This window comes from Mixophyes fleayi, chromosome 8 (genome assembly GCF_038048845.1).
Source record: "Mixophyes fleayi isolate aMixFle1 chromosome 8, aMixFle1.hap1, whole genome shotgun sequence".
Classification (NCBI taxonomy): Eukaryota; Metazoa; Chordata; class Amphibia; order Anura; family Limnodynastidae; genus Mixophyes; species Mixophyes fleayi.
Window position 1 is genome coordinate 125,409,026 of NC_134409.1, and position 16,294 is coordinate 125,425,319.

Here is a 16,294-nt window from a genome sequence, read left to right on the forward strand (position 1 = left end):
TTGTCACTCTCCAGTCTCCAGTGACATTGCTCAGTGTCATTGCTCATACAGAAACAGGGGTAGCAGTGTTCTTGTCACTCTCCAGTCTCCAGTGACATTGCTCAGTGCCATTGCTCACACAGAAACAGGAAGGGTAGCAGTGTTTTTGTCACATAAAAAAATTGACTGGAAATTAATGTTATTGAGGTTAATAATAATGTAGAAACAAAAAAAAAAGAGCCAAATTATGTGATTTTTAGAAAAAAAATAGGGATTTTAGAAATAAGTAAAACACACAAGGGCGGTTTTGCCATAACCAAAACACAAAGTTAATTCAGATCCAAAACCAAAACACGGGGGTCAGTGAACATCTCTAATTAGAATACAAAGGCTTGTGAGCAGGGTCCTCTTACCTCTCTGTCTGTATGTATTACCCAGTATTGTTTTATTAATGTTTGTTCCCAATTGTAAAGCGCTACGGAATTTGCTGGCGCTATATAAATAAATGTTGATGATGAAAGCATGCCTCATTAGATGGCACAGCAGACCATCACCCTAGATATATTCTAGCACACAATAATACCTCCTACCTCCCATGCTCAGGGCTCCCCTAGACAAGGTCCAACACAGCCCAGTGGTCTGAACTATCAGTCTGCTATATTTCTTATGTATTCAGTGGTTTAAACACGGACACCTCCACTTTTCACCAGCGATGACACCCAAATCTCATTTCTTTCCATATATAAATTAAGTTGGTCTTTTAATAAGATCAAGGTGATAAAAAGGCTGCAACTTGGATGCAAATTATCCCACAATTTGCATGCAGTTTTTAATCATTATGTCATATAAAGAAGCAGATTTTGCCCTCTAAGAAATCCAAGCGTTATGAAGGTGAAACAGGATGCTCAACGTGTTAGACGAGCAGCGTTCAGGTGACAAGATAACACCTTTATTTTTAAACCATCCTTTTTTTTGGAGGGGGACGAGGGGTGCTGTCCCGTATTAATTCTCTGATTTATAAACATTTCCTTTTCCATCCTTACCACTCTTCACTCAACATTTTATCTATCATCCCTGGTTTTATACTGTTTATGCTCCTTACCCTTTAATTTAATCTCATTTCAATCTAAATTCCATCCTTCCTGCTATATTCATTAAATCAACTTCCCCAAACCTTTCATAATTTAGCCTACTTTCACTCCCCATCTAAAGCCCCTTCTATATTTAATACAATTTAATGCCTATGCCTGTTTAAAATGGTCTGTTTTGCAAACATAACCCCTATATTAACTTTATTGGTTAGTTAGATACTTGCAGGCAGAGTATATCTAACTAGTATGCTTTTGTTGCAGATTCTTAATCTTGCAGGGGGGGGGGAGGCATTTGATTTGAACTGATTAACATGAGTGTATGACAAAACAATCAGGACCAGGGATACACCTAGTCTCATGAAGAGAATCAGCTGAAAAAGATATTAGTTAGATACACTCTACTGGAGAGTGTATCAAACCAGTGGTCTTTAACCAGCTATGTATTGACCAGTGTTTTGTCATTTATTAAATTTACAACTCCTGAAATTCACGGCATTGAATGGAGGGGGTGGAGCTCAATTGTGTCATTAAGCCCCACCCCCACTATTCAAGGCCAGGAATTTTGGCATTTTATAGTGAGGCGGGGCTATGGCGCAACGGTGTCACCACACCCCCCTCCTGCTCCCTGTCACATGACTAAAAGTTGGCATATAGTCTTAACATAACATCTCACCAAATGTAAGTAAGTATCTTGAGTTCTGTGAATGTATGATATATATTTGAACTTTATCAATGGCTTTATTACGGTAACTTGAATAGTATCTTTGTTGTCCTTTATCAGTGATTGCTTTTTTTAAAATATACAAATCCCAGTTATTAAATGGGACAGCACCAGCTAAGTTTGGCTATATTTCATTCCTTGTGTGAATATCTTATCTGCTTTCTGTTTTCTTGTGGCAATGCCAGTAACTATGTACAATCACTGACCTCTGTTTAGTGTTTACTTTTGCAAGAACAAAGAAAATGCACATTGTGTTGAGCTGACAAAATAAGCTTGTTAACCTCAGAGCTACTATCTGCTTGTTTTTAATTTCTCAGCAATCATCTGCTTCTGGTGTTTATCCGTTATTTAGGTGCTAATTGATTGGCTGTTTCCTTCCACCAAAGGGAACTGATTAGATCCGTGGTTTTTGTGATGTCCCCGGAACCTCTAAGGTCAATTTAAAGTCAAAAGTCGCTGTATTTTCTTGTATGCGTTTTTTAAGAAGCAAAATATAATGTTCTTTATTGTATTATATAAAGGGGCTTGTTACTATGTTTTATTATTTGTTTTTAAGATTTTGTATTAACTAGGCATTGTTAGAAATGTAATGCAAAGAAAACAACAATAAACTGCCCAGGAAACCATAAATACTAGTGTTCCCGGTATATTAACCCCTTGCAAACCAGTGATCTGTCTGCACTTTGATAACTCCAGCTGTATGTCACTTCTCTCCCTACTCTTCTCTGGTTTGGGGCACACTTGCCTACTTTTGGCTGGCTTCCTCCAGGAGATCACCGAAGAGGGGTGTAGGGGGAGGGTGAAAGGGGGTGGGGCTTCCCAAACCGTATCACTGTGGCCCCGCCCCCAGCAATGTAATCCCAAAGCAGGCATTACGTCACTGTGGGTGGTGCCAAATTCCGCTATTCACAAAGCCCAGCCCCCTCCACCCATACACAACTTCATGCCGGCTCTGATGCGGGAGAAATGCCAGTTCTCCCGGGAGACCAACCCGGAATTCGGGAGTCTCCTGGACATTTCGGGAGAGTTTGCATGTATGGTTTGGGGCACATAGACCAGTGACACAGAGAAGGTAGTGAGGTTGGCATACAGTGCTGCCCAGTGGGCAGTTAGTATCATTTCTAGCCGGCTAGCATGCTATTCCCTCTATAGGCTGGTGTGAATGTTGGTGGGTAAAGGGGCATTCATTTTATTCTATGAAGAGAACATAGAACCTTGTCATCTGTAAAGATTAATATCAGTTTATTTACATTAGAACATATTGGAGTAAGTTATTCTACATCTACATCTACTTATACATTAGTATAGGTAAAACATTAACGCTCTTAACAAAAGTTAATATAATTCCATATGGACCTTTCCCTTGAAGGAACTTCTTCCATAAACATCAGCGTACATTTTCAAAGAAGACATCATCATCATCATCATCTATTTATATAGCGCCACTAATTCCGCAGCGCTGTACAGAGAACTCACTCACATCAGTCCCTGCCCCATTGTGACTTACAGTCTAAATAACCTAACATACACACAGACACAGACAGAAAGACAGACACACAGACTAGGGTCAATTTGTTAGCAGCCAATTAACCTACCAGTATGTTTTTGGAGTGTGGGAAGAAACTGGAGCACCCGGAGAAAACCCACGCAAACACGGGAAGAACATACAAACTCCTCACAGATAAGGCCATGGTCGGGAACTGAACTCATGACTGCAGTGCTGTAAGGCAGAAGTGCTAACCACTTAGCCACCGTGCATGACCAATATAATCCAACCCTCCATGAATTTCCCCCAGAAAGCTGATTTGAATCCCTTAAATCTTTACAGCTTGCCACACTGAACACCTCATGTGTCACAGTTAGAGATGCTGGAATGTACCTGCCCGTGTTAGCATAGCTCTGGTGGGAGGTGCGGAGTCTAACGCACCTCCAGTCTTCTCTAGGGACCCCCGCAAGGGGGCTATGAGTTTTGCTGCAGGAGAGGCGCAGGTCGCGGTCCACTGAGGCACCAGCGAGGTACAAGGAATTAAGGGTAGTCAGACTAGCTGGTTCAGCAACGTACAGTCAGCGGAAATACACAGGGATGTTCAGAAGGGGTGGTCTAGGCGAGCCGGGTCGGTAACGTGCAGGCAGAACAGTACACAGGAGGATTCCGGAGGCAAAGTCAAACAAGCAGGATTCAGTATAGTCAGTATGGTTCAGTAGTCAGGATAAGCCTAGGTCAGTGTTGTCTAACCTGTGACACTCCAGGCGTTGTGAAACTACAGGTCCCAGCATGCTTTGCCAATATGTAGCAGCTTATTGCTGGAAGGGTATGATGGGACTTGTAGTTTCACAACTCCTGGAGTGTCACATGTTAGCCAACACTGGCCTAGGTCATACACAGGAGATCATCAAAGCATACACAGGAATGCTGAAGCTGGGGGACCAAATATTCGGGCACCGCCGAAGCGCCCAATCTCGTTCCGTTGCTAGGCAATGGGACGTGCATGCTCAGAGAGTCTGGCAGGGAAGTATTGCGTCTGTTTGCCCGGCAACAAAAAGCTGTGGGGCAACTGACAGGTGGCCGTCCTGACACCGAAGAGGGACTGCGCCTGACATTATGTCTAGGCCAGTATCTGTTAGATGTACCCCATCCCTATTAAAAACGTATGCATCCTCCTCTGCCAGCTGAATGTGCCTGATCACCATGACTGCCTCGTAGCTCTCACGTCCAAGTCTTTTCCTCCTATTTTACTAGCACATTGGGTGCAAGGTCAAGCTCTTCATTCCTTACTAAAAAGCATCACCAAACCATCCCACTTCATATCCCATAGACCTACCCATCAGACTATGCCTCACCTCTTCCCAAGTGCCTTCCATGTAGTCTGCCCACTGCCTGACGCGCTGCCCAAAATACACAATAGAGAACCGGTCGCATATCGATTCTCAATCTGATTTGACAAATCAATTCTAAAATTTAAAAGTTAACCGAAATATTTTTATATTATTAAAAAAAAAATCAAGCTCAATTCAAGAAAGTTGAACAGGTTCAAGCGTATTGGAGACGGCTCAACATATTTGAACTAAATTTGATACATTTTGGACTTTATTAATTGTGAATGGCGAACTTCAAACACTAACAATAAAGTTCTAACAGTAGTGTTTAAGGTTCGATTTTTTTTAAAAAATTGTAAAATATTTTTTCATTAATTAAAAATATCATTTTCGATAGTTCATTAAAATAAACACCAATTTCAAAGTGAACGCCAACGGCGAACCTCAAACACAAATGGCAAATTGCGATTGGCCAAATTGGGTGAATGGAAAATGCGATCTAAGAATGGCATATATCAGTCGCTACATTCAAATCATATATCATGGTCTATTGACAACTGTACCACATTTCAAACCGTTTCAAAGGGCAAGCATCTAGGGGTATATTTACTAAATTGCGGGTTTAAAAAAGGGGAGATGTTGCCTATAGCAACCAATCAGATTCTAGCTGTCATTTTGATGAATGCACTAAATAAATGAAAGCTAGAATCTGATTGGTTGCTACAGGCAACATCTCCACTTTTCCAAACCCGCAGCTTAGTAAATCTAGCCCCTAGTGTGTGTGTTTGGGTTGAGTCTGCGAAAGCTACCCAGAATTAGAGCGTTTTAGGGACATCAAGCAATCCTCACACTTACCATCTGTATTTTACAATGTCTTATTCCTGTTTATTCTTAGCTATATCATGTTCCCCTTCCACAAATCTGCGCTTGTTCCAGGGTGGTCTGCATTATACGTGAGTCACCCACAGATCACATTATTAAATTGATTTCTAAATGCTTTAAACTTTCCCCTAGGAGAGAACCAGCAATTGGAGTGCTCACTAATGCAGATCTACATTCATTTCATGCAGAATAAAATGTGATCATCTCCAGGGGAGACATTGCATCCATACATTTATAATAAGCCAGCATGCTAGAATAATTTAAATAGTTTATTCATTTGTTAGAGTCTAATAAGGAGATGTTTATGTGCACATTACCTATAGGGATGTAGCCGTTTATGAGATATATACGTGCAGCTTGGTATTAGATATATACAGAAGAATTAAACAAAATATATTCTGAATTTGTCAACACTTCTATGTGCACTCTTTTTTTTCTGAAATCCTAGTTTTGCTGCTTTTTTTTGTGTTTACTAAGGTAAGTGAGTCACCATCTTTTTATTCTTTTTTTGCATGATCTAAGTGTCTACTGAGGTATCTACTGGGGTACAAATATCTGATCTGATAGATCGGGGTGTCCCTAGCTAAGCGTGTGCCGGGCGCACTTACGTACCAAATGCAAAAGTTGGCTTCCAGGAGCCTGCTGGGGAGGTGGGCGTGATGGGGGGCGGGGCTCCAAATTTTGTGTCATTTTGGACCCGCCCCGTGATGTAATGATGCCCCCGTCACGTAATTTGCGTAGTTTTACAGCAGGGGCTGGGCCAAACGATGGGAATCGCGGCATACTTACAAGGCTCTCTCCCAGTCTACTGCCCCTTATATCTCTAACCTCCTCTCCATTCACACTCCCGCCCGCTCCCTGCGCTCAGCCAATGATTGCCCGACTCTCCTCCACTCTGATCACCTCTTCCCACTCTAGAATCCAAGACTTCTCCCGCGCTGCCCCCCTTCACTGGAACGACCTTCCTCGCTCCATCCATCTCTCACCCAACCTGTGCTCCTTCAAACGGGCACTTAAAACTCACCTGTTCCTTAAGGCCTACCAACCATCCACTTAACCTCTCATCTCTTCTGTTTCTCCCCTGGCCCCATTTTTTCTCTCCCCTTTGCTTCACTGGCTCCCTTCTGTGCCTGATTTTGTTCACCCTCCCTTAGGATGTAAGCTCGTATGAGCAGGGCCCTCTTTCCTCCTGTCTCCATACCTGTTCTTCCGCTCCGTCTCTACTGTATTTGCCTGCCTGGAGTTTCTGAAGTATTGGTATTTTATGTTTAATGTTCTGTACTGTTTTACCCTGTATGGTCTACTGTTTGTACTGTGTACGGCGCTGCGGAAACCATGTGGCGCCTTACAAATAAACGATAATAATAATAATAATAATTTTGGAGCTAATTCTGCCCACTTCAATAGGAAGTGGGCAGATTCGGGAGATTGCCACACTCTCCCGGGAGTCCGTGAGACTCACTCGAAATGCGGGAATCTCCCGGACATTCTGGGAGAGTTGGCACGTATGATGTAAGCATACGTGTGCAGAAGTGCTAACCACTAGCCACAGTGCTACACCAACCTATGTGCAATTGAGTTTCTTTACATTGCAGCTTCCTCAATTATACTATAGTATATATTACAAGATCAGCCTGAATTACACATTGGGAAATGGAGTGTATACAAGCAGGTCGGAGGAGGAGGGAGTCTATCTACCCCGCTGTCTGTTTAATAAAACAGTCAAGTTGGGTTTTTAGTTTAGTGGTCTTTTAAAAGTCACAAAGTAAAGCTGTCAATCTCTTTTGAGAAGCCAAAACAAATACATTTCAGATATGGTCAAGGACACAAAATAATGTTGTCTCAAAAGCAATTTAGCAGATAAGACTGTTTGCAAGGGTGCTGGAATGAGCCAGGCTGTTTGCTCGCGATGCAGCTCGAGATATTTGATGTTCGAGTCCCTAATGAGCAAAAAGTGCGGTATCAAGATCTCACTCAGTACACCGCTATCTGCTCTATGTCAACGTTTTATTGTCTCTGGACCGGTTTTGCTTCTGTAAATATGTCATCACTTAATTCATAAACCCAACCAGGATTTAGCCTTCAGTCGCTGGCTAGCTGTTTACAGCAATAATGTTATACACGTATTTAAGAAACAGCTTGCCCCGCATGAAGGCATCAGTAGGCAGGACCTAATTAATTAGTACATACGAGAGGGGCTTTCTGACCTTTTGCAAAAACATAAACAAACTGAAATATTACTCTTATATCGCAAAATATGAGCTTTAATAATGTGGTGCAGTTTGCACAAATGTAATGTAGGCATTTGATTTTATTCAATTTATCATTAACAAAGCACTAAAACAGAATCTGATTGGTTACAAAAGGTTACAGCACATTTTGGGGCTCATGTAGAGTTGGGTTCAATGTGCGGTACACCTTTTACTTCTGCGCATTCGCACAAACCACTAGTGGTGGCCATATGAAGATTGAATCACATATTGCGCTTTAAAATATTTGCGTAGACTTACGATCGAAGATACAGCACGTGGGAAGGAGGGGCATCTAAGCGTGTGTTGGAGCAAATGCGACATGTGTAGACTGAGACTTGGACGCCAATGCTTCTATCAGGAGACGGGAAGCTTACGGGTGCTCGATCACTGGTGTAAGCTATGAACTGACAGTGCTGACCATCGGCTTGGATGGCCTCGGTTTTCCAAAAACCAAGGCCGATTGACCACAAGTTCTCAATGGGATTAATGTCTGGGGAGTTTCCTGGCCATGGACCCAAAATTTTGATGTTGGTTGCATCTGGCTCAGTGGTTCCCAAACTTTCTCAGTTCGAGGCACCCTTAGGGTTTTTTCAAGGCACCCCTAAGCCAAAATAATTACCGGGTAGTCCCGTTTTTTAAGTAGCTGGGTCAAAATAACGTAAGATGTATTTAGGCCCCTTCACCATATCACTGCGCCCCTTCACCATATCACTGCGCCCCTTCACCATATCACTCTGTATCCCCTTCATCAAATCACTGTGTCCCATTCGCCATCTCACACTCTGTGTCCCCCTCTTCATCAGTTCACACTCTGTCCCCCTCCTTCAGCATCTCTCTGTGTCCCCCCACTTCAGCATCTCTCTGTCCCCCCTTCAGCATCTCTTTGTGTCCCCCTTCAGCATCTGTCTCCCCCCTTCAGCATCTCTGTCTCCCCCCTTCAGCATCTCTCTGTCCCCCTCCCTTCAGCATCTCTGTGTCCCCCCCTTCAGCATCTCTCTGTGTCCCCCCCTTCAGCATCTCTCTGTGTCCCCCCCTTCAGCATCTCTCTGTGTCCCCCCCTTCAGCATCTCTATGTCCCCCCCTTCAGCATCTCTATGTCCCCCCCCCCTTCAGCATCTCTCTCTGTCCCCTCCTTCATTCTCCGTTCCTTTACTTATCTTCTTTCCTCGTTTTCTGATGTCCTCTCTGCTGCTGCTCCTCACTGTTCACTGTCGGACATGATGACGTCACGCCCGGCAGTCAGTGAGAACAGTGAGGAGGAGGATCCGGCGCTGGTTTGGTAAGTTCTTCTTTTTTTTTTCCATCTTCCTCTTTTGCAAGGGAGGCCGTGCACCCCTGTGACAGCGCTGCGGCCCCCCAGGGATCCGCGGCACACACTTTGGAACCACTGATCTAGCTCAATATACATAAGATTTGTCTTTTTTTGGGGATGAGTTTTTTCCGTCTGTGTTTTAGACAGAAATTGCTCCAACTCTACATGAGGCCCCCGAGTCCGGAATAAGACAATTATGCTCAATACCACAATCATATCCCCAATTAGGTACACAGCCGCTGTCCCATAGAATAAGATGGAGATATAACTGCGATGATGAACAATGAACTCTCTGGAAAATAAAATAGTTTGCTTAAGCACTAATCAGTGCAGCGGATTCTCACTGCTCCATAAAGGAAATGTGATCTCCCAGCTCCTAGTAAAGTACAGATCCATCCTTAATCCAGCAGTGCAAAGATGCTTAGATTAAAACTGACTGACGCGTTTCTTCACCAATTGGCGATTTCTTTACCGTCTCTAATTGAGCTGAGGCATGTGTTTCTTTTGTGGGGTATAAGTAGCTAAAGCAGGTACCAAAGATACATACTGCATACATTTCAGCTAATTGTAAGATGTATTTAGTGATTTAAGTCAGTGACTAGCGACGTGCAACATACATTCACAGAATAATGGCAGCGTGCAGCAAGCAATTTTGAAATAATTTTGTGAGTCGTTCTTACATTCAAAGAATGTTAAAACATTACCGTGTATATGTGTGATTAGATTAGAAGTGGATCCCGTAGTTCAGTGTTCGGGGCAAACAACAAGAATGGCCAATATGGCATTTTGACACTAATAATAAAACTAAACGGTGACTTCCATTTACTTTGACTTCTATTGTATCCGTTGTATTATTACTGAAAAGAGAATATATTAGTGTAAAAGCTTTGCGTACCCGTTATTATAGTCCACTGGAAGAGTTTATCACGGTCCATTGACCTATATCGTTCCATCGTAGTTTACAGGTGAAACCTAATTCCATGACCTTGTTTACACGGTTTCTGATTAATCACTTAAGTCACTGAATTAGTGAACCGTACCGAAGGGCGAGGGTTTTTTTTAGTACAACCTTCCTTGTTTTGCTCAAGTCTTTTGATAAAACCAGCAGATGCTGATACAGTGTAACAGTCTCTAATACAGTATTTTTAGGAAATTATGGGCCAAATAATTGTCCCCAAGAGCTTGTCTTCACGTTTTATAAGAAATACTGTAGTGAAATGATATTGCTAAGATGAGAAAGGTGAAATATAACTGTACCCATATATGATAAAAAAAAAAAACTAGATTAATACATGGCACAGTGGCTCAGTGGTTATCACTTCTGCCTCACAGTGCTGGGTTCATGAGTTTGATTCCCGACCATGGCCTTGTCTGTGTGGAGTTTGTATGTTCTCCCTCTGTTTGCGTGGGTTTCCTCCAGTTGCTCTGGTTTTCCTCCCACACTCCAAAAACATACTGGTAGGTTAATTGGCTGCTATCAATTGACCCTAGTCTCTCTCCCGGTCTGTCTGTATGTGTGTGTTAGGGAATTTAGATTGTAAGCTCCAACGGGGCAGGGACTGATGTGAATGAGTTCTCTGTACAGCGCTGCGGACTTAGTGGCGCTATATAAATAGATGATGATGATGATGATTTATTCATTTAAAAGGGTAGTAGAATCACAGATTAGTGTGAGTAAAACAACTTTTTTAAAACACTATGGGGCAACTCAAGTGTTCAAGACCAGAAACTAGAAGTGTACCATGTATGTCACATGCATTCCATGTGCAATCTACCTATACCTTACCAGACGCGTTTCGCTCCTTGTGCTTTCTCAGCAGCTTGTGCATTCCATTCTTAATTCATTCATAGCCCAATAGCATTGCTGAATGATTATGTCAGGATTTTATTGAAAACACACCGGGAAACATCTTTTCCAACCCCCCGTTATTTCCTCACTAAGATATACAACTGAACAATGCAAATCAGTGAATTGGAAAATCATATTTAGTATTTTGGTTCTCATGACCCTCTATATAAATCAATCATAATTTTTGAGGATATAAATGACAACTATTGCATTATTTTATATTTATTAACTCTAATATTATATGCAAAATTTAGTTCCTGCCTATAATTCCCTTTATTGACCTGTCCCTTCCAGCTTTACGATGCATGACATAAGCTTTTGCTGTGCAGCCTTTCCCCATAGACCTCCATGGCCAGAGGTCAACCCGATGCAGGTCTATGGGGAGGATGTGTATTAACATCATTGCCAATCCTTTCCCAGAGCATATTTAAATATAGCAGAGACTCAGAATGATCTCTGCCGCTCAGAGCACAAAACTGGATCCAAAGATTTATTGGAAAATAAGTACATAGCTTATCAAGTAAATGCTACAGAAGAAATGTAATGACAACTTGGTTTGCAGCGCATAATATGAATACTAATAATATAAATGTAATAATGTAGTTGTATTATCACTCATAAACATGTGATAATGTTATTTGTAAACTTGCCAAGACAAATATGATTCAGAAAGTTAGTTTTCCCATTTAGATAATATTGGCCACAAGTTATTGTGTGTTTAGTTCTCAAAGTACCGACCTGTCCAATTTAATATCACATCAGGACTGTTCAGGTGTAAGTCGGGACTGGAGGATAATGTGGTTCAGTGGTTAGCACTTCTGCCTCACAGCACTGGAGTCATGAGCTCAATTCCCGACCATGGCCTTATCTGTGAGGAGTTTGTATGTTCTCCCTGTGTTTCCGTGGGTTTCCTCTAGGTGCTCTAATTTCCTCCCACACTCCAAAAACATACTAGTAGTGTAATGGACTGCTATCAAATTGACCCTAGTCTGTCTGTGTGTGTGTTAGGGAGTTTAGACTGTAAGCCCCAATGGGGCAGGGACTGATGTGAGTGAGTTCTCTGTACAGTGCTGTGGAATTAGTGGCGCTATAGAAATAAATGATGATGATGATGACAGCAATTTGCAAACGCATCAGTTGCCTAGACCACATTGATTAGGTCTAATGAGATCCAGTCTAAGCACAAAACTGCCATTGCCATTTGTCCATTCACGTGAAGTGAATAGAACTATAACGGTCTCATTTGGCTAAGGATTGCATCTCTCATTTAGACCGGTTAGACCAGCTAAAACTTGGAGTCATTCCCCATTCTACAATACTAATGACCAAGGGCTTGATTCATTAAGGAAAGTTTTGGCAAAAAAAATAGTAAGTTTTCTCCTGGACAAAACCATGTTACAATGCAAGAGGTGCAAATTAGTTTATTATTTTGCAAATAATTTTAATACCTGCTGTTTTTTCATGTAGCACACAAATACTTGATAGCTTTATTTTTACACTGAAATTTAAAGTTGATCTAGAGCATGTCCTACCCAAATTATAAATCAGTCCCCACATTTTAAATTTACCTCCCCCTCCAATGCAATGTGGTTTTGCCAAGGTGCAAAGTTACTCCTATTTTTTTTTGCTTTACTTTCCTTAATGAATCAGGCCCCATGTATTGAGATGGTTTAACGAAACCATTTCACCTTTTTAGCTGAACTTTCCCTAAGTGTGCAAAAGGCAGGTCAAACCCCTAAGTACTTTCCCTCTTGTTAAATGTTTATTGTGCACTAGTATAATCATCACATTATTCAGCTCTTTTCAGTACATACTACATGATTCACATCAGTCACTAACCAAATCACCTACAACACAAACAGGTCCATTTTTGTTTCACAAACAAATTAACCTACCTGTATATTTTTGGATTGTGGGAGGAAACTGAAGCCCCCGGATTAATTGCACACAAATATGGGGAGAACATTTAGACTCCACACAGATGGTGCTTTAGTTGGAATCGAACCCATGGCCTCAGTACTGTAAGGCATCAATGCTAACCACTGTGTTACAATGAAAATGTTCTTGATTTCTTCCACTTTATTGCTTGTTTTTATTATTATTGTTAATTTATAAGGCGCCACAAGATTTCCGCAGCACCATACACCATATAAGACAGTAGACCATACAGGGTAAAACAGAACAATATACAAGTGTTACCAAGATTCCCGGGGCTCCAGGCAGAGCAATTATAGTGAGGCTGCCCCAGAAATAATAGGTTTGGAGACAGGAGGGAAGAGGGCCCTGCTTGTAAGAGCTTGCATCATAAGGGGAGGGCAAACAGACCGGCACAAACAGAGTCAGAAGGGATCAAGTGAAGGAGTAGCGAGAAGGGACAGGGAGGAGAGAGGTGAAGAGGACGAGTATAAAGAGAGGGTTAGGAGGATGGCTGGTTGGCTTTAAGGAAGAGGTGAGTTTTGAGTGCCCGTTTGTAAGAGCACAAATTAGCGGACAGTCGGATGGAGCCAGGGAGGTCGTTCCAGTGGAGAGGGGCAGCTCGGGGAAAATTTTAGACTTGGGAAGAAGGGATCAGGGTGGAGGAGAGGCATTGGTCGAGCGCAAGGAGCGGGAGGGAGTGTGAATGGAGAGGAGGTTGGAGATATATGGGGCACTAGAGTGGGAGAGGACCTTGTAGGTGAGGGTGATGAGTGTGAAAAAAATTCTGTAGGGGAAGGGGAGCCAGTGTAAGGCAAGACAGACAGGGGAGGAAGAAGAATAACAATAACATTGTATCTGACATGGGAAAGTACAGTGCCACCAGGACTTCCTTTATTTAAAGTGATTATATTTTTGGAGTTTGTACTCTCTAATACATTAGTGCAGTGGTTCCCAAACTTTTGCAGTTCGCGACACCCTTAGAGTCTCCATAATTTTTTCAAGGCACCCCTCCAAAATAATTCCTGAGCAGTCCTGTTGTTGGGTAGTTGGGTCAAAAAATTGTAATAAGTATTTAGGTCAGGACAGAAATACTTATTTTGTTGTATGCAAAAATGCCCCCTCTGCCCCCAGACACTCTGCCCCCTCTGCATCCAGATATTCTGCCCCCTCTGCATCCAGACACTCTGCCCTCTCTCACGCTGCCCCCTCTGCCCTCTCTCACGCTGTCCCCCTCCTCTGCCCTTTGTCACCCTGTCCTCCCTCCTCTGCCCTCTGTCACGCTGTCCCCACTCTGCCCTCTCTCATGCTGTCCCCCTCCTCTGCCCTCTTTCACGCTGTCCCCCTCCTCTCTCACGTTGAGTCCCCCTCCACTGCCCCTGTCACGATGTGTCCCCCTCCACTGCCCCTGTCACGCTGTGTCCCCCTCCACTGCCCCTGTCACGCTGTGTCCCCCTCCACTGCCCCTGTCACGCTGTGTCCCCCTCCACTGCCCCTGTCACGCTGTGTCCCCCTCCACTGCCCCTCTCACACTGTGTACCCCTCCACTGCCCCTCTTACGCTATCCTCCTTCTCTCTCCCTGTCACGATGTCCCCCTCTGCCCTCTCTCACGCTGTCCCCCCCTCTGCCCTTTGTCACCCTGTCCTCCCTCCTCTGCCCTCTGTCACGCTGTCCCCACTCTGCCCTCTCTCATGCTGTCCCCCTCCTCTGCCCTCTTTCACGCTGTCCCCCTCCTCTCTCACGTTGAGTCCCCCTCCACTGCCCCTGTCACGATGTGTCCCCCTCCACTGCCCCTGTCACGCTGTGTCCCCCTCCACTGCCCCTGTCACGCTGTGTCCCCCTCCACTGCCCCTGTCACGCTGTGTCCCCATCCACTGCCCCTGTCACGCTGTGTCCCCATCCACTGCCCCTGTCACGCTGTGTCCCCTTCCACTGCCCCTCTCACACTGTGTCCCCCTCCACTGCCCCTGTCACGCTGTGTCCCCCTCCACTGCCCCTGTCACGCTGTGTCCCCATCCACTGCCCCTGTCACGCTGTGTCCCCATCCACTGCCCCTGTCACGCTGTGTCCCCATCCACTGCCCCTGTCACGCTGTGTCCCCTTCCACTGCCCCTCTCACACTGTGTACCCCTCCACTGCCCCTCTTACGCTATCCTCCTTCTCTCTCCCTGTCACGATGTCCCCCTCTGCCGCTTGCCAGCCATAGAACAAACAAACAGCACAAAAACTTACCAATCCGCGCGGCGCCGGGACCCAGCATCCTCCTCTCTCACTGCAGGAGAGAGGAGGATGCTGGGTCCCGGCGCCGCGCAGATTGGTAAGTTTTTGTGTTGTTTGTTTCTTCAATGGCTGGCTCGTGGCACCCCTGTGACAGCGCCGTGGCACCCCTGGGAGCCGCGGCGCACACTTTGGGAACCGCCGCATTAGTGTATTTGCTTTGAACTATGCACCAGAGCGTGTAAATGGCAATGCAAAACAAAGTACTGGTAAAAGCATATAAAAATGACTTACCCATCCCCTTAACATAGTAATGCATGGACCTCTCCTCTACAACCTCCTTCTTCTGTCCCAGAGGGGTGACTTAAAGAAACTGGGCTTCCACAAAGGAGGATCCAAACTACATTATGCAGCGGGTCTGCCTTCTACAGTGTCATTCCACTGACATAATTACCTTCCATAGTCCCAGTGGTAGATTTAAGTTTCCAAAAAGGAAAAGTAGAGGTGTTGCCTATAGCAACTAATCAGATTCTATCTAGTGCATTCTAGAACATGATAGCTAGAATCTTATTGGTTGCTACGGGCAACAATTTTTTGGAAGCTTTAGTAAATTTACCGCCCAGTGTCAATAATTACAGATCAAACAAGTGCAATTTATTAAGATCAGTGGTCGAAGTGGTGGAATGGAACAATGTAAGGGGATTGTAAGCAAATGGAACTGATAGTTTTACAATTAAAGCAGTAGAAGATGTGGCGGTATGATATACCATCATATACACCCCCACTTTGACCCCTAATATAATTGATATTTTTATTTAACATTCATTTTTGATATCCCCATAACCAACTGAGCCACTGAAATAGCTCTAGTCGAGATAACAGAGTAAATGTATATAATCTTCTGGAGACCACAGTTCATCATCATCACCATTTATTTATATAGCGCCACTGATTCCGCAGCGCTGTACAGAGAACTCACTCACATCAGTCCCTGCCCCATTGGAGTTTACAGTCTAAATTCCCTAACACACAGAGAGAGAGAGAGAGAGAGAAAGAGAGACTACCAGGGTCAATTTTAATAGCAGCCAATTAACCTACTAGTATGTTTTTGGAATGTGGGAGGAAACCGGAGCACCCGGAGGAAACCCACGCAAACACAGGGAGAACATACAAACTCCACACAGATAAGGCCATGGTTGGGAATTAAACTCATGAACCCCAGTGCTGTGAGGCAGAAGTGCTAACCACTTAGCCACCGT

At 43.8% G+C, this 16,294-nt stretch overlaps 1 protein-coding gene across 5 annotated transcripts in view; it reads left to right on the forward strand.

The window, feature by feature from the left end:
• The window catches only part of TAFA1 (TAFA chemokine like family member 1), a 314,483-nt gene that overhangs the window by 182,763 nt on the left and 115,426 nt on the right, over positions 1 to 16,294 (forward strand). The gene's annotated exons all lie outside the window — the stretch shown is intronic.